The following is a 19,032-nucleotide window of genomic DNA, read 5'->3' as shown; positions in this document are numbered from 1 at the left end:
TTCTTTTCTTTTCTTTTCTTTTCTTTTCTTTTCTTTTCTTTTCTTTTCTTTTCTTTTCTTCTCTTCTCTTCTCTTCTCTTCTCTTCTCTTCTCTTCTCTTCTCCTTTCTCTCCTTTCTTTTCTTTCATTAACAATTGAACACAATTGCCATGATGAGCTAGAATGAACTTGAAATGGCCATTTTCTTTGGGCTTGAGTGAGTGTTAATTTTTATTTGTGGATTTTCTGTGGAAATCCTTACCACCCATACCTGAGGCAGTTTAGAGACACTTTGTGGGGGGGGTGGTGGGGGGGGGTAGGCAGGGGTTAGGCATGATGGGAGTAGCAGACCCTGCTGAAGTTTTGAGTGGTTCATTTTTTCAGGCTTATTAAGTAGCCTCTTCAGACCCAAGGCAGACGGTGTGGGTAGATCTCAGAATTGACAGAATTGTTTCAGGACTGAGGAAATCTAGACTATTCTATTCCCTGTGCTTTGGATCTTACTGATGTAAATGATTGAGGACTCAACTCCCCTCTCCACCCTCCAAATGATCCCGTTAACGTAGAATTGGTTCAGACTCTGGAAGTCAACTAACACGATGTTATCTAGTTATTGTGTTTGAGTGTGTTGGACACAGATGAAACAGTGATAGATTTGGGAAGGTTTTATGATATTGAGAGTTCATTTCTTTTGCGAAAATGTTAACAGCACATTAACTGCCATAATTACCACAAATAATTAAAACAAAAACAGGATCATCAGAATAAATTAACAAAATGTGTTTGGTGGTAACATTGGCTTTTGTTTCTTTCATACTAGACACTTTTTTTGTCATGTTGTGCCATTTGACAAGGCTTTTATTGATAAACTACTAGCTCAGGGCTGTTGGGAGTGGGATAGGTGCTTCTCCTATGGAATGGAACATGTGTGAAAGGTAAAATCCAAGCTATGATAACGTTTTCAGGCTCAGCTCACTGTAACATGGAGGGATAAATGAACATGGGTCAGGGAGATTAAAGAATAATATCTAGTTTTGGAAAGAATAATATCTAAATTATTATTCAGAATTAGCAGTAAGCTTTCAGGAAGTGTGGATGGCACTTTAAAAAGTTAAGCAAATTGCTCTTTCATTTTCAAAAGCTGGGAATTTAAGCCTGAATTGACATTGAGAGTGAACTTCGGCGACAAAAATATTGCTATATATAAGTGCATACAGGTTTCCATTCTGTAGAATACAAGCTGTTTCATTTGTGGAACACGTATGTTAAAATAGAAGCGTGTGATTACGGTAAACAGTTCACCGACCTGTTTCTTTTGTGCGTTTCACATGTTGTCCTGGTTTAACTGGTATTTATTTCACCAATGAGTAGTCACTTGGTTAAACTGTATGGTTATTTTTATTTTTAGTTCTCTGTTTTGACAAAATATCACCTATTGTAGGCAGCGTTTCTGATAAAAGTTGCAAAATAATCATTTTATAATTCCTGTTAAGGTGAAATGTTAATAATCAAGTCAAGCACTAAGTTAGCTATATGAGTATTGGTTAAAACCATGAAACCTTAAGTTCATCAAAAGAGTCTATCCTTTCAAATGGAGCCCTAAATCTGATATGTGAGTGTGCATGAGTGTATTTATCTGTTTGAAATCCGACAGTTGGAAATGGGAGTATATAATCCATTGATTTATATCTGAGCAGTTGGCTTTGGAATATAGGAACCAGCTGGCTACTCTCTCTTGGATCCTTAGAGATGCTATGATATTTTTATAAACAAGACAATTTGTGAAAATAATATGAAAATAAAGACTACAATGGTTTTCTTACCAGATTTATAGGGAAAAAATTTGGTTATGTAATCTGTGTTCATGTATTGTGATTGTAACTGTGGCCATGTAGACTGATTATAGATAGTGAGTAAGATAGTGGGTCTGGGGTCTTTCTGGAGCTTAGTCTCTTTGTTGGCTTATTATGAGGATTAATCGTGTTCATATGTATTGACCTCCCAGAACAGTGCCCGGCACAGAGCAAACACTCAGCTTATGTTGCTTAATGTTAACCTAAATGAATTTATTGCAGATTCCACATGGAAAGATGTGTGTATGCTTACACAAGTACATTCAGCTATTTGAATGTGTAGAACACATCATATATGTGTATATGATGATCATATGATCTACACTTTTCAGGACGCACTAAATGATGGTATAAACACAACACCCCACTGTATGCCACATGCCTGTTTTAGTATTTTGCATGTATTAACTCATTCAACCTCACAGCGGTTCCTTGAGGTATATACTGCTATCTCATTATATACAGATGATGAAACTAAGGCACAGAGAGATTAAGTAACATTGCCCAGTACTCGCAGTGAATAAGGTGGAATTGAATTCAATTAGTGCTGCTTCAGACTCTTGGCCACTTTGTCAAGCCATCTCCCCAGCATTACACGTTGGGTCCTGTTCTTAAGACGATGCTCCTGGTTGGCTTTCTTATAGCCATATATATAGCCCACTTACTGCATTGTAGGTGTGTGTATATGTGTATATTCTCATGATGTCAAGCAAATGATGTCAGCTTTTAAAATGCTTAGATCTAGGGACCCCTATTGCTTAAAAAAAACTCATTGGTTTGCTTCATAAAATGTGTCAGTCATATTTTGTTGAAACTGTAGCATAAAATGTAAGGGGAAGAAACTTGGGGGGGGCATTAGAAAAAATGATTGATGCAGTTATCTAAACTGAATAGCCAAGAGATAGAAATTTGGGGTCTCTGACTTCTAATTTACTCCAAAGTTGTAATGGCCCAGAAAAGCCAATGGTTGAATCTGTGGGAGTCCTGCGGAGGGCCACTGTGATGGAGGGAAACTTCTGTTTCCTGCCCTGGGCTTGCTTGAAGTATGAGAACAACTAGAAGGTCGCCTTAGTAACATTAGTGCCATTTGCTAAGGGCTTTTACATCTGTAATCTCACTTGAACCTCGTCACAGGCCTGCTGCATAGTGCCGGGGCTATTCCCGTTTTCCAGATGAGGAGGTTGAGGTGTAGGTTAAGTAACATTCCCAAGGTTATACAGTTCCGAAGTGTCAAAAGCTGAACCTGGGTTTTCTGACCACAAACCCAGCTGCTCTCTTTCCATCCCCCACGATTTCAGGAGTGTTTAGAACCCTAGTCTCCTCCCCATGTAGAGGCAGTATGTAACTCCTGGGAAGCTTAAATGCCAGGCATAAGCCACTTGAAATTAAAGGACAGGTGGCCCAGTGGGTAGAAGCAGAGGCCCTGGTGTGGCCTTGGCCTGGGTCCAAACTTCTGGTGTGGGGGTTCCGCCAGGCCCTCCTGCTCACGAGTGTTGTTACTTGTTTGCCTCCCTAGGCTGTCGTGCGAAGGAGGGCTTTTTTCCTGAACTTTCTCTTTGAACTGGAAATTCAAGGTGGAGCTAGAGTTGGGAGAGGGGCCCTAACAAAGGTGCTGGTCACCTGTTCTGGAACTGCTTTCATTTTCTTTCTTAGTGTGGTTTGAAGAGAAGAAGAGGCAGAGAGCTTTCTGTCCCTTAACCAGTACAGGAGTCAGCTTGCATTTATAATGAAAATGAATACAAAATGTGTAATTTATTTCTTTTCTGTTATCCTTTAAACTTTTGGCCTTAAACCTGATGTGCCATCATGCTGGAGAGCAGTACTGGTATTGATGCCAATGGCATTGTCACCCATTGCCTTGGTTTTTGGCCATGACGAGACTGAGAGCAGGGAAGAGTGAGTATGCCTTGTTTAGTGACTTATATAATATTTAGATTTGACTTTCGGGTGCCCCCCCTCCCACCTTAAACATTCCAGTATTTACTGGCATACTATAGTGCAAATGTGAAAAGGAAACTGTTAAAAATTTATTTTGTAATTTATACACCAGCATTTTTTAAATGGAACTGTGCGTATGGCAGCTTTTCCGTTTGTGTGAACCGATTCTAAAGCTTTTCTAGATTAAAAACTGTAGGTTGCAAAACATGTGGGTTCCCCCCCCCCGCCCCCCTTCCCCTTTGCAGTTACTTCTTTATCACTGAGTTGTCCTTCCAAGCCTGGTCTAAATGTGCTTGAAAATTACCATCTGCTCCCTGCAGTTTGGAGAGGGCACGGCAAGACTAAGGTGGAAAGCTGTCACTTCGAATATTTTCATTCAAACTTTCACACCCTTCTTGTCTAGTTACATAACTGCATATAGCAGGACTGGTTTCAGCCATTTGGTCTTATCCTAATTTTTAAAGGGGGGGCATAGGGAGAGATTGTTTAATTTTAAGAGCTGGGGCACAGTACTGCTGCAAATTTGAGAATCTGATAAACCGTGAAAGCATTCAGCATTTAACCTTCCTGCTCATTAAGTCTCTAGCCACGTCTATGGCATAAGTGAGATGAATGAATAAAAACACTCATACTTATGGATACATTTTCTTATGCAAAATTTGCTTTTTTACAAGTTTTTAATGCTATATTCACAAATTTCATTTTCTGAAGTTGGTATAGCATAGATTTAATGATTTAATAGTTCTTTATAATCTTATTTGATGTTCAAAATTTATTATAGATCATATCGGAAGGATTTTGGATTGCTTGTGTAATTTATATTTTTTTCTGTTTTTTTTTTTTAAACAGTCTTGAAGTCTTTTATTTTTTTTACATTTATCATGCCATGAATTCATAGGGAATGGGTTCCAACAGCTCAGGCTCCTTTCCAGTGGTTCTCACAAAGTGTGCTTCTCTGGGTGGGGCAGGCTGGTGCTTTGGTTGAACCCAAGTACCTTTCTCCTTGGCTTCCTTCTTTTCTGATCACTTTCCTTCACACACTTCAGGAAGCTATCTCAGCTCTTGGAGTGCTTAATGTGCTCAATACGTACATTAGTTCTCTTAGCAAGAATCTCGCCCTTCACTTGTTTGTTTACGACAATGCCAATAGCATGATGGGTAACACTGTAGACTCTTCTGGTTTTGCCACGGTGACATTTGTGGGGCATTCCTTTTTGAACAGTGCCCATTCCCTTGATGTCCACAACATCACCTTTCTTGTAGATTCGCATGTATGTTGCCAAAGGAACAACTCCATGTTTTCTAAAAGGCCCAGAGAACATATAGCGAGTACCTCTCCTCTTTCCCTTTGTGTTGGTCATTTTGGCGAATTACTGGAAGATGGAGGTTCCGGCCGAAAGGAAGCGTAATTTATATTTTTAATGTCCCTCCTTTTTTAATCTCAAAAATTGATCTATTTTGGTTTTGACTGGAATGAACAGCCACAGTAGGATTTGGAGATGAAACATGATGGAAGCCTGTTAGTGTAAACTGCCCATAATTTCTAATAGGAACAAGAAGACCATTAGAAAATGGGACTTATGCCAATAAAAAGGTAGTAAGATAAAATGATAGTCTTCCTGTAGTCCACGGCTGTAAATTTTGATTTTCCTGCAAGTTTATTATCTACCGTCCATCCCAAGCTGAAGACCATAGTTTCTAGCCTTTTATTTACTTGGGGATGACTGTAAGAGAAGTAAAGAATTTCAGTCTTCAGTTGGAAAAATTCTGGTTCTGACTTCCATTTAATGGAGTATTCAGTAATTCCCGCAAAAGATGGTTAGTTAACTTGTCAGTGATTGATTTTTTGAGGAACAGCATTCTCTGCTTTTCATAATTAAAACAGTGGGCTGAAAGCAGATATTTTCTCTTTCTCTCTCTCTTTGGTATTTCCTAGCCTGTGATAACCTGTCTCTTCAGAAAAAAGCGTTGTCTGTCTGAGCGCCCTGTCTGTGCCATGGTATTTGCCTGTGGTTCAGCCACATTTTATAATTTCTCTAATGTCACAAAAACTTGCTTTGGAAAAAAGACGTATGTTCTAGGCCTCTAGAACAAATGGAGAGCCAGAGAGCAGCTGTGTCAATAATCTTACATGGTGTGGTCATGAGTGTGATAGAGGTTTATATATAGAAGAGCGGGGGGGATATAGGGATTTTATGGAGGCTGAAGTGGGTAGGCCTGACAGGAAGGTAGGTCACATTTAAACTGACTTTTAGTGAGAGAATAATAGGACTGTGTGTCTGCGTGCGCGTGAGTGTATCATACTCTTTTTTTTTTTTTTTAAAGTTTACTTATGTATTTGTTATATAGAGAGAACGAGCAGGAGAGGAGGGGGGGGGGGAGAGAAAATCGCGAGCAGGCTCCGTACTGTCAGCGTGGAGCCCGGGTGGGGCTCGAACTCCCGAACCCTTGAGGTCATGACCTGAACTGAAATCAAGTGTCGGACGTTTCACCGACCGAGCCACCCAGACACCCCTGTGTGGGTCACACTCTCCACAGTGGAAACAGTATATCTGGTGTTTTATGATCCTAAACTTATATGCTGTGTTGAAGAGCAGCGTGATTCTCCTAGGGCTAAAGACGTTGGAGAAGGTGATAACAAGTTTGGATTGGGAAGGAAGAGGAGAGAAAGGTGGTGAATGGGAATGGTCTTATGTACCGTTCCAAGGAATTTGAACTTCACCCTATCTAAATAGGAGCTCTTTGTGGGGCACCTGGGTGTCTCAGCCTGTTGAGCGTCCAGCTCTTGATTTCGGCTCAGGTCGTGATCCTGGGGTCGTGGGATCCAGCCCCGCGTCGGGCTCCACACTGAGCATGGAGCCTGCTTGAGATTCTCTCTCTCTGCCCCTCTTTGCTGCATGCGCGCTCTCTCTCTTGCTCCCTGTCTCAATTTAAAATAAATAACAGCGCTTTCTGTTATTGTGGGAAGTTTTAAGCTGGGAAGGAATGAGGAGATCTGTATGTCAGAAGGAGACCCGTAAGTCAGAAGGTGTGGAAGGTGGAAGAAGGGGGAATGATAAGTGCGACCCTACTAGAGCTGGAGGGGTAGCGCTTGGTCCAGGGTGTGTTTAATAGGTTGAATACACGGATCTTAGTTACCAGTATCAGGCAAGGCAAGGGAGGGCCTTGGGGCACCTGGTGAGATGTCGCTACAGGGATGCAGGAATCCAGGAGGGGCAGCAGATCTGAGAGAAGGTAGTGACTTTGGTTTTATGGTGGGAGCCTGCAGGAAGCGGAAGTGGTCAATGGGCAGGTGGAAAGAGGGTCAGGGGAGTTGTGGATGCTGAGAGAGAAATGTGAGGTTCCGTTCTGGGGTTGCTGTGTGGCTCAGTGGTTCTAATCCTGGCATCTCTTCAGAACCAATTGGGAAACTTTAACATAAATTGTACATGGTGAGCCCATCCCCAGCAGGTTTATTTTACTTTGTCTTGGGTGGGTCCTTGACCCTGTGTAACCTGGGGTTGAGAATCACGATGGTGGGTTTATAGTAGAAGCCCCAGGAAAGGATGTGCATTGCCTAAGGAGAATAAAAGAGGAGGGACGAACCTTGTTACCCAGGTACTTAAGGGGTGAATGGCAAAACAGGAGATAGTGAGCAAGCCTGGTAAAGGAGGCAGAGCAATGGGACCAACACCGGAGAGTTGTGCTGTGAGAGAGATGGGGGTGGGGCCGGTACAGAGGAGTGTAGATGGCCAGCGACGTCCAGTGCCGTGGAAGGGTCAAGAAGAAAGAAGGATTAAGAAGTGGCCAGAGATTTTTTTGGTTTTTTTGGCTGTGATTTGATAGAGCTAAATCACAGTGGTTTGAGGAGTGAACGAAGAAAGGCAAGGAGGCGGTGAATGTAGACTGTTCGTTGAGTCTGCACGTCTTGTCCCGTGAGGTCCTGGTTGCTTCTGCGTTGTCGAATGCCTGCTCTGTGCCCACCTGAGTGCTGGGGCCCAGCAGTTTCAGTTTTGACTAAGCGACTTCCTTACCCCGGGAGGTTTATGGTCTTGTGAGGAGGCAGGTGAAGAGGGGACGACTTAGTTCAAGATGATGAGTTGAGTTTCATAAGATGAATACGTCACTTAAAAGGTGGGCCTCGTGTCTCAAAAGGTGGGCCTTGTGTCTCAGGTGGAAAGGGTAGCACCAGGGGGCAGGGTCGGGGGGCCAGGCAGTCTTGCTTGTTAGAGGGACCTGCCCTGAGTTGCATGCGAGTAGCTCACTTGAGGTGATACTGAAAGATGGGCTTGGGTCCCAGAGAACTCCGAATGCCAAGCTGGGAGGCCTGACTTGATCCTGTAAGCAATATGGAGCCTTTCGAGTTCAAGGGGGGAGGAGGGGCGAAATTAGCATTTTAGGTAGATCATTTTCTGCCCACTGCCTGATGAGGAAGAAGGACCGAAATGGAGAGAACCTGGAGATGGGGAACAACCTGTTCCGAGCAGAGTGAAGTAGGACCCCGGTGGATTTGTATGGTAGGGACAATAAGGGGTGAGACTGAATATTTGTGTCCCCACAAAATTCACATGTTGGATCCTAAACCCCAGTGTGGTGGTATTAGGAGGAGGGGCCTTGGGGTGTGGTCCTGAGGACACAGCCCTCGGGAATGGGATCAGTGTTCTGTAGAGCTGCCCAGAGAGCTCCCAGGCCCCTTCTACCATGCGAGGACACCATGAGAAGGTGGCTGCCTGTGCACCAGACACTGAATCTGCTGGTGACTTGATTTTGGACTTTCCAGCCTCCAAAACTGTGAGAAATAAATTTCTGTTGTTTATAAGCCACTGGATTTATGAGAATTCTGTTATAGTCTGAAGGGGCCAAGACAGGTTGCTGTAAATCTGTGTAGAAGGGAGACCGGGTGGGAGGCACAGAGGCTGATCGTATTGGGGTAAGAAGGAGCAGGGTGCTAGGGGACGAGTGTCGGATGACTCCACATTCCCGCTTTGGTCGGAAGAGAAGAGTTTGGCTCCAAGCCAAGAGCCTGAATACAAAAGGAGAGGCAAATTTTGTGGGTGATGGTGATGACTGATGATGGATTTGAGTTTGGAAATACTGAGTTTGACTTGGTTGCAGTTAGTTGTGTATCAGAGGATAGTGGAGAGAGTATTTTGTATCCTTTTTTCCCTTCAAGAATCTTAAAGAAACGTATCCGCTCCGTTCTCCTAAACCTCCCTGTGAGATAGATACAGGGTAGCCGTTTTCTTTATTTTACAGATGGGGGAGCTGAAGCAACTAAAATACTAAGTGACTTACCAAAAGCGTGAACAGCAAATGGAACGTAGGTTAATGAATACCCACCCCAGTTCTGTATTCGTATAGAGTGGACAGTTCTGTGTGCATATAGTAATTGCCAAAAATGTGTTTTCAGTTGTTGAATGGATGACAAGTGAACTGTCGTGACCTCCGTGATGCTGCACACGGCTCCTGGGCGTTTTGGTTGGGCACGGCACCTCTCTGAGCCTCCGGTTCTTCATCTGCAAAATTGGGTGCGTGGGGCCTGCAGAAGGGAGAAGGAAGAGACCCTTCCTGGTTTGAACATTCCATGTTTCTAGCCTTTCAGTGCCATCATCTTGAGATTGTTCTCTAAAGTAACTAAAAAATAACGTGCAACCCCTAACAGATGATTTATCTTCTACCCTTTTTTTCTTCAAGTAGAGAATGGAAAAATTATGTCTGTAGAACACAGTGGGCTAGAAATGGCTTTGAGAACTAGTTCTGTATTTTCTTAAAATTAATCTTCTCCCTCATAGCAAAGCCTCATGTACTTAAAGTAATTGAATGGGCTGCAGGGTATACTGGGAATTGTAGTTTTCCACTTCTTTGTGTTCTGAAGATTAATAATCTTGCAACCCTCTGAGGGAGATAAGGAGAGGACGCTCTCTGACAAATTGTTATCTTGTCTTTCAGAAGTGTGCTTTGAGCAGTGAATATACCCTCAATGCCTCCCTTGGGCTTTTAGCTCGATTCTAAGCAATGGTAATATATAAAGTATGGCTTAAAAATTTTTTTTTGGCTTATGATACTGTACTTTTCTAGTGGTGTCTTTAATCTTTTCTTTTGGCCTAGTTTTAAGAAAGTTTTTATTTGTATCAAGGTTACAGATGTAAATGGTTTACGAAGACCGTGGTTTTACAATATCTACTGTAGAAAAACAGTAGTCCCCGCCCTCCTTCCCCCATTTCACTTCCCCAGAGGCAACCACTTTGAACTCTTTTAGTTAGCAGATTTTTTGAGGATGCCTCCATATTTTTCAAAAACGCTTACTTGTGTTGCTGCCTTCAGTTTCTCACTCTGTCCTCATCATAAGCATGGATCCTTCATGTCCGCCCATTCTCCCTGTATAGCTTTTTCGTGACTTTGGTTTGCTCGCTGTTGTATTGACATTATTGAGACTGGGGAAACTTATTCAGAAATGAGCCATATAGTAAACTTTTCTCCTTTCCTGCTCATCTCTTTGTTTTTCTCTGAGTTAAGAGTTGGTTTTTGCTTACTTTTCTACATGTACTTACCACTCACTCCACGTAGGATTTTTAATTAGTTACAACCGCCCGCCTTTTGTTGTAAGATGTTCAGTTCCAACAGGTACGTTATCAGTTTCATCTTGTAGAGGCGTCTCTGGTGGGTTCTCTGGCTGGCTGGGCCCTCCCTGGGTTACCTCTGTGTCAAGTGCACACTTCCGGGGATCTCCCCTTACTTAACTTTCGTCTTGGGATTTCCTTCCACCTCTCTTCCTGTGTTGCATCTCTGGTTTCCTGGATTCTGTGTGTTTCTTCTTTTGGTGCAGCCCATCCTCCAGTAGCTTTCTCAGGAATGTTGTGGGGAAGTAAAATGTTCAGATCTTGCATGTCTGAAGATGTCTTCATTTTACCCTCATATGTGACTTACCGCTTGACTGGGAATAGGGGTTTGGAAATGATTTTCCTTTAGAATTTGGAAGCAGTTGCTTGACTGTCATTTAGCCCCTGGTGTTGCCGTTAGGAGACCTGAAGCTGTTCGTCTTGCTTCCTGGTTCTTTGCGTGGGGCCTTTCTAGATGCTGCGTGTCCACACTCCCTGACCGATGTAGCACCTCCTTTTCCCCAGTGTCCTTCAGTTTCACCTAGATCCCTTTTTACCCACTGCCCTGTGTACTCTTTCAAACTTGGGGTCATGTCTTGAATTACTTCTTTTATCTCCCTTACTCCTTAATTTTCCCTCTTCTCTCATTCTAGGACTTTTGTCACCTGATACTGGACTTACCAGACTTCTAACTGATCTTTTCTACTATTTTGTATGTCATTGTCTTTTTATTCCCGGTTCTGGAAGGGTTCCTTGTGCTATTGCATTTTTAATTTGCAAGGCTCTTTCTAGGCCTCTCCGAGCCCCTCCCCCACCCCTGCCCTCCTTCCTCCCTGCTTCTCCTCCCTCTTTTTTCCTTTTCTTAGTTCTTTTTTATTTTGTTTTAATAGAATCCTATTCTTGTTTCACGATTATTTTTTATATTATGGAGACGTTAATGATTGTAGTGTGTTTTGCATCATTTCATTGCCTTCTAATTTGCCTCCCTCCCTCCCCCCCAACCCCCAGCCTCCCGGTTTATTTTGGTCTCTGTTTTCCTGTTGAAGGCTTTCCTCAGCCACCAATGATTCTTGCTTGTCCAAATGCCATAGGAGGGCTTGCTGACCATAAGATCTACTGGTGAGGTACCTGGGTGGGCTGTTTAGGGGAATTTAGGATGCCCCCACTCCTATTCCAGTATATAGAGTTTGCCTGTTGGACTGGCCTCAGATTGACCATGGGAAGAGGGCAGTTGGTAGGGTTGTATGACGGTATCTCCGTATTCAGTAGATACCGATCAACCACAGCACTCCTATAGCAGTGGTTCTGCAGAACCGCTGTGTTTCCCCTCCTCTGGGAATGAATCTCTGGGTTTCTGCCAGGTTGAGGGAGATGCTGAGCTTAGTGGGAGAGACACCCCACTCCCACCTCCCCAGCAACCCACTCTGTGCCCAGAGGTATCTGGTACCACCGATTTCCGAGCCTTTCGAAGATTCTCCCTCATCAACTGTGTTGGCTGAGTTAGTTCCTAATTGTCCATCTGTTTCTTGCATCCAAAATTTTGTTGCCGTTGTTGTTCCTGTTCTTGTGGGAAGCAAACAAACAAACAAAATGAATGAAAAGGCAAACCGTACTGTCATTTTTGTTTGGGGGGGAGGGAATGATAACTAGATGTAAGTGTTGAATCTGCGATGTTTATCCAGCGTCTTTCTAGGTTATAAATAGTACATTTACATTTGTGGGTCTGACCTGTGTGTGCTACTTTATAAATTCCTTTGTAATTTATGTGACTATGTACTTAACTGTGAGTTACAGTCTGTCCAATACATAAACAGAATTGTCACAGACATTAAAATGTAATTAACAGCTCAAGAACTGTCTACACTCTGTGATCTCTTTTGACTGGCTTATACTGTTCACAAGTTGAAAACGTGGTTGATTTTGCAAGCATCATGGAAATTATTTCATTTAAATGTGCCTTAGTGCATCTTATTTTCTGTGTAGACATCTGAAAATGACTTGTGACCACAGTCTTTCCCTGTACATGAATACCCCGTGCAGCATGGCTTAGTGCAGTGCTGACTTGTTAAAATGGTATTTGTTTCTGAAATTTTATTTCCCATTGAAGACACATATGTACACACGCCAGTGTGGGTGCGTGCACATATGAATAATCCGTCATGGCACTCTTGCCGTGTCTTCCGTGCTTCAAGGGTATGGCATGCTCTCAGCCTGGGAGTGGGAGCGTGTCAGGCCGCATTCTCAGCCAGCAGGCCCCCCCACACCGTCCTGCAAATGCTCTCAGCCACCTTGCGATGACATGGTCCGCGGCTTGCACGCTAGAGTCTTCTGGGGCCTCTCTTTCTGCCCCTTATTACACCCTCTGATGGACAGCTTTGATCTCTGATGACCAACAGAAGGTGTACAAATGACATTTCTGGACCTACTAAAGAGGAACAAAGGAGATTATCTTGCTGGATATTAAAATACAAGTTTGATGGTAGTGTGAGGCGCCTTCGTGGAAAAATTTGTGGACGTCCAGTTAGAGCCTGGTGGAAGTCCTTGGCCACGCCAGGTGTCCTGGGGGCTTGGCCAGCAGATGCAGGAAAGCCAGCTGGAAGCAAAGAGCTGCAGAGGCCTCACTGCTTGAGGGGACCGGAAGAGTATGGAAGACTGTTTGCTGGCCTCCTTTTCCATGGGCATAGCTGCTAAGAACAGAAGTTTCCCCACCTCGATGGTGTAAGAGGTATGAACAAACCGCTTCCTGGGGAAAGCTGATGTAGCGATTTTATTGGAATATTTGATTCTTCAACCGAATGTGCTAAAGAGCTCCTGGATGGTGTCATTATCAGAAATACTTTTATATACTGGGGCACCTGGGTGGCGCCTGACTCTTGATCTCAGCTCAGATCTTTAAAAAAAATTTTTTTTTTTTTTTTAACATTTATTCATTTTTTGAGAGAGAAAGAGCACAAGCAGGGGAAGGGCAGAGAGAGGGGGAAGACACAGAATCTGAAGCAGGCTCCAGGCTCTGAGCTGTCAGCATGGAGCCCGATGCGGGGCTTGAACTCATTAAACGCGAGATCCTGACCTGAGCCGAAGTCAGACACTCAACCGACTGAGCCACCCAGGCACCCCTCAGCTCAGATCTTAATCTCGGGATTGTGGGTTCAAGCCCCATGTTAGGCTCCGCTCCGGGTGTGAAGCCTATTTAAAAAAATAAAAAGTACAATATAATATAATATAATATAATGTAATATAACATAATATAATATAATATGAATATGATATTATATAATAACATATAATATATATAATTTTTTTCACTTTGGTTATATGTGAAAAGTATCTGAACATATTATTTTGAAGTTTTAAAATAATGCTTTGGAATACTTTTATTTTTTTCATTTAGGCTTTCTAAATGTCTGTCTTTACAGATTAAGAATAAGAATGAGAATCTACTTGCAATGTGACTTTTTAAAAATAGTATTTCATTTCAGAAGTGGAGCAGCAGGTCTCGAACTGTTCTCTTCACACGCCCTCCCCTTAAATCTCACTCTGCGCATTTGGGTGCAAAATACAAGTGCTCTATGGACAAAATAATCTTTCATAAAAAGACAGATGGAAAACCCCCCACAGACGTTTGTTTCAGGAATTAACTGAACATTCGGGATGGGTTGCTGTGCTGTTAGTGATCGGGTCTTCTTCGTCTTCTTCACTTTATCTTCGTGCTCCTGCTGCATTTGCTACTCCTCCCGGCGCTCTGCACACATTCCCGCCCTTCCTGCGGGTCCGTCCATGCTGAGCAGCCGCTTCATCCTGAGCAGCCGCTTCATCCTGCGTCTCTGAGGCAGGAAACTCGTAGCGAGCTGCCAGATGAATGCTTGTGTCAGTGCCGAACCAGGAATGGATATCTGATTTGTTCCTTTGGATCGGTCTTCCTCGTGGCCCTTACTATTTGTTGGGTGGTTCGGAGAAAGTGTAACTTTTTTTTTTTTTTAATGTTTATATATATTTGAGAGAGAAAGAGAGGGACAGAGAATGGGGAGGGGAGGGGCAGGGAGAGAGAGAGAGAGGGAGAGAGAGAGAGAGAGAGAGAGAGAGAGGGAGAGAAGGAGAGAGAGGGAGAGAGAAAGATGCATAGAATCCGAAGCAGGCTCCAGACTCCGAGCTGTCCGCACAGAGCCCCACGTGGGGCTGGAACCCACGAACCGTGAGATCATGACCTGAGCTGAAGTCAGACAGTTAAGTGACTGAGCCACCCAGGCGCCCTCAGTGTAACTTTTCAAAAAATGAGCTCAGTTACTTCTAATCTTCCTTCTAGAGAAAATGGTGTTTCTTTAGTTTTTGTGACTGACGGACTTAGATGCCCCATCGTTATCATTGCAACATTACAATAAATATTAATGATCTAAACAAAATATGGTGAAGAACTGACCTTAGAAAATAAAAATTCTGAAAGGCTTTCAGACCAAACACAGCCAAATAACATATTCAGTATTCAAACACAAAACTGTTCAGGACAGTAGATGATGCTACTTAGAAACAGGATTTAGAAGGGGTTTTTTAATTGTCCCTTTTTAAATACGGTGTTTTTTATCAATGTGAAATTGAAAGATTTTGAAGAGGAATTCATCAAAATTATTACAAAATAGAAGAGGTGACAGACTAGTGAAGAATAGTGGTTATTGGGGTATCTAATTTTAAGTGATTGAAGAAAGAGGCACTGGATGGTTTATAAAGCTTTTCTGATTAAAAAAATGAATTTAGTTTTTCTCTTCAGTGCATTAAATCTGTCTTATCAGTTGAATCTTTCTATTTAATTTTAATAGGTGTACTGTAGATATGTTTTTCAAAAAGAATTTGAAAATCTGGAAATCTGTATTCAAATTTGTGTCAGAAGTGGCTAAATTCTCAGATTGAGTAATTCTAGCTGTTTTTCCTAATGGTAATTCTTACAAAGAGACTAAACAAAAACTTTCTGTATCTCTCTCAGATCATTTTTTTTTTTTAATAGTTCATTCATCTTCCACTGGCTCAGCATCTGGCTGTAAAAAGTGAATAATAGTATTTATTTGATAGAAATTCATTTTACATTTTTGGATGAAAAGTATCATTTGAAGATAAACATTGAAGATTACAACCATCTTATAAATATTGACTAAATTTATGCTCAAATTAATGAATTTTTAAGCTGCTAGTCTGCATAAATTTGATTTATCTGAAAATAGAACTAAGGAAGGAAGAGTGTCAGTGATGTATATTAATTACTCTGAGGGGTTGGGACAGATAAAGACTTCATCTTATGCTGTTTTTTTGGTCACACCGATTTAGTAGGCTTAACAGGCATGCGTGTGGAAGCCACCAAGAGTTAATATGCGTGTCAGGTAACAGTGAAGGAATGGATTTGTCCAAAGTGAGCTGTAAAGTGAATTTCCTTACATCAGATTTCATGTGCCCATTGAGATTCCTTAAAGAAGTAAGAAATACTAAATAAAGTGATGCGTTCCTATGGGGGGAAATTGGTTTTGAAAACCAGTAGTGAAATCACACTCAACTTCAGACATCTGTTGAAGATGCCTATTTAAATATCTTTTCCAATAATGTTTTAATACTCATAGTAACAAGACAGAGTAGTTGATAATTACAGATACTACTGATTGCCCTGGTGAATGTTCCCTACCCATCAGGAAGCGAGGGGAGTCGGACAGGGGGAGGGCAGCCAGTCCGGATGTTGTCTGCCTTTTCCAGGACCGTCTTCACCCTGAGGACTGCTTGAGTCAGACTCTGCTTCTGTCGTCATTCCTACTTGTCCTTTTCATTCCAGAGGGTCCCAGCTCTGTAACACCCTGGATCACGGGGTCTTTGAAGAGGTTGGAAAGCCAGTGGCTGAAATACCCACTCCCTGGCCTCTCTTTGTTAATGGACATGATCATGCTGCATTCTGTTGGGTGACAGTGGGAGAGGCCGGAGAGAGCTCCCTGTTTCACTGGGAATTTCCATAATCTCCCTTCTTTCTCCCAGCTAGATGCATATATGGTAGGGTAGCAAGTCCCAGTTCTGAGGCCCAGTCCTGGCTTGTGCTAAGCGTTGGGACTCTGGCAGGGAGCTCCAGCCTACATTCTGATGGCTGTTTATAGCTAGACCCTGCCTGACCCTGAGTACAGTGCATCCCGCCTGGTGCCCGAGGCCAAGGACACGTGGAAGTGTCCTAACTTCAGGGCTCAGGATAACATGGAGCAGATCTATTTGCCATCTAACAGATTCGCTAGGTTGGTTTCATTCATTGTCCTTTACACATCTGTAGTTTCAAAAGCGTCTTTTGCTTTGGTGGCTATGTATTGAGGACCTTGCTTTGAAGTAGGTCCCGTCAGAGACTGAGTCTGTGTGGTAGCTTAGAACTTCTGGTGGAAAAACGTGGATTCTGGATTTTGCTGGGAGAATAAAAATACGTTAAGCAGTACTTGAAATGGTAGTGTATATCCCCATACATAGGAAAAAGAACCGCTAGGTATATTGTATTTGAACGTTACGTGTATGTTTAAAGTTCCAAAAAATTGTATGACATTGGACTCTAGATCTATAGCTAATATTTTGTTAAACCTATCTGTAACAGTATTTAGCGATGAGTCTGTATTCAAAAATTCTCTAATAACATCTAACAGACAACAGTCATCATGTCTGAACCAATTTCATATTTGTGATTTTCATTCTTGTTTTGTGATTCTAGAATTTTTGGATTTCCTAGTATTATGCTTGAGGGGGCTTTAGTGTGTATCTCAGTAAGTTTTGTAACTAGAATGGAAGGGTTTTTTTTCTCCCTTTTCATTAATATGGAAAAGGAAAGACTACCCATTGATGGCGATATACAAACAAGTTAGAAACTATGACGACTTTCACAGTTTCTTCTTTATCGCACAGCCTGTGTTCCTTATGTGTACCCATATGAACTACAGTCTGTGGGATAGAAAAGTCAAACTTCTGGAGAGCAGGGCTTATTCATGTCTTATGTGCAGGCACCTCGCTGGCCTAGTTTCTGACAAGTAGGGGGTGCTAAATAATTTGTTAAATGAAGGTAGTAACAGAACATTGAGGGAAGCCCACTGAATGGTCTTGTTGACTTATGCAACGGACAGTGGAAAAAAGGTCTTTGACAGAATGAAGATCTTTCCTCTAGATGCTCTCACTTGCTCATAGTCTTTGGGACTGTGTGACTGCAGGGACAGCCTGCATGTCCTTGTTGTGCCGCCTCTGTGACATGGTTACGGGAGCATCACCATGCAGGTGTAGTGTTGTATATGTATGTATGTCCTGTGTCCTAGAATGCTAGTACCTTCCAGGGCCACTTGGTACTTGGCTCATTAGGAGTTACAGAAGCCGTTACTTCTTTTTTTCTTTCTTTAAAAAAAAAATTTTTTTTTAACGTTTATTTATTTTTGAGACAGAGAGAGACAGAGCGTGAGTGGGGGAGGGTCAGAGAGAGAGAGAGAGAGAGGGAGACACAGAATCTGAAACAGGCTCCAGGCTCTGTACTGTCAGCACAGAGCCCGACACGGGGCTCGAACTCACGGACCATGAGATCATGACCTGAGCTGAATTCAGACGCTTAACCGACTGAGCCACCAGGCACCCCTTCTTTTTTTCTTTCTTGAGGAACAACAATGTGCTTTTTTTCTGATGGCTTATTGGTGTTGGAATGGCTTATGTATACTTGAACACTTAAGTTTTTGCTTTCTGTTTTTCTCCATGTTCTTAGATTCAAAAAATAATAAATATATGCTTATATAATGTGGCATGAAGACAAACGATATATGACCTTGAAGTACCGTATGACAGGGAGGGTGGAGTAGAGTCTATGCTGAGTAGAATAGACCTGGATATAAGCATCAGCTGCTTCTTAAGGTGAGTGATCTTGAGGAAGCTGCTTAACCAGTCTATATTACAGTTTCCTCCTTATTAAAAGATAGCTGTAATTACTAAATGAGATCTCATGTGTGGAAGCAGGTAGCCTAGGACCTGGCATTAAATGCTTAGTAAAGCCTCTTTCCCCTCATTTCATCCTTTCTTGGAATCCTGGCTGATCTCATTAGCCCATCAGTTCCTTGTCTGTCTTGTTTTAGGACTTGATGAACATTTATCGATAGTTTCCATTCAGCAAGACAGGGCCTTCTAGGGACAGGTTAAAGGGGAGGTAGGCATTTCGGAAATAATAAGACCACACAAACTTCTCTCCCCAGCTGCTCCTGCCACGCTGTTGATGTTCCACAAACCTGCTGGTGTGGTTATCCTTACACTTTCTGTTTTTTGGCTCCTTGTTTTTCTACAAGCTCTTTCTTGCCTAGAGCTCCCAGGCATCTACCCATCCATATGGTACAATGGCCAGGCTCCTCCTTCCGGGACTCTCCCTTTCTCCTTCCACCACTCTTTGCATCACTGTATGTTCAGCTCTAATGAGGCAGTGATCACACTGGACAGTTAATGTTTCTTTTTTCCCCCCTCTCTCTGTAGTACGTTATTACTCCCCCCCCAAGTTTATTGAGGAATAATTGACAAATATAATTGCATATATTTAAAGTGTTCCATGTAGTGGTTTGGTATACACACACACACACACACACACACACACACACACACACACATTGTGGAATAATTCCCAAAATCAAGATAATTCACACATCCATCACCTCATCTGGTTAACTCGTGTG

At 42.5% G+C, this 19,032-nt stretch overlaps 1 protein-coding gene and 1 pseudogene across 10 annotated transcripts in view; one reads left to right on the top strand and one right to left on the bottom strand.

Moving 5' to 3' along the window:
• ARID1B (AT-rich interaction domain 1B) overlaps positions 1 to 19,032 on the top strand; it is a 457,423-nt gene that overhangs the window by 83,401 nt on the left and 354,990 nt on the right. The window lies entirely within an intron of this gene.
• On the bottom strand, positions 4,618 to 5,276 carry LOC121013264 (60S ribosomal protein L21-like; annotated as a pseudogene).

The sequence above is a fragment of the Herpailurus yagouaroundi genome, unplaced genomic scaffold, assembly GCF_014898765.1.
Source record: "Herpailurus yagouaroundi ecotype Mexico unplaced genomic scaffold, PumYag 198, whole genome shotgun sequence".
Lineage (NCBI taxonomy): Eukaryota > Metazoa > Chordata > Mammalia > Carnivora > Felidae > Herpailurus > Herpailurus yagouaroundi.
The sequence above is the reverse complement of the archived record's forward strand: the minus strand, read 5'-3'. Positions and strand labels throughout refer to the sequence as shown.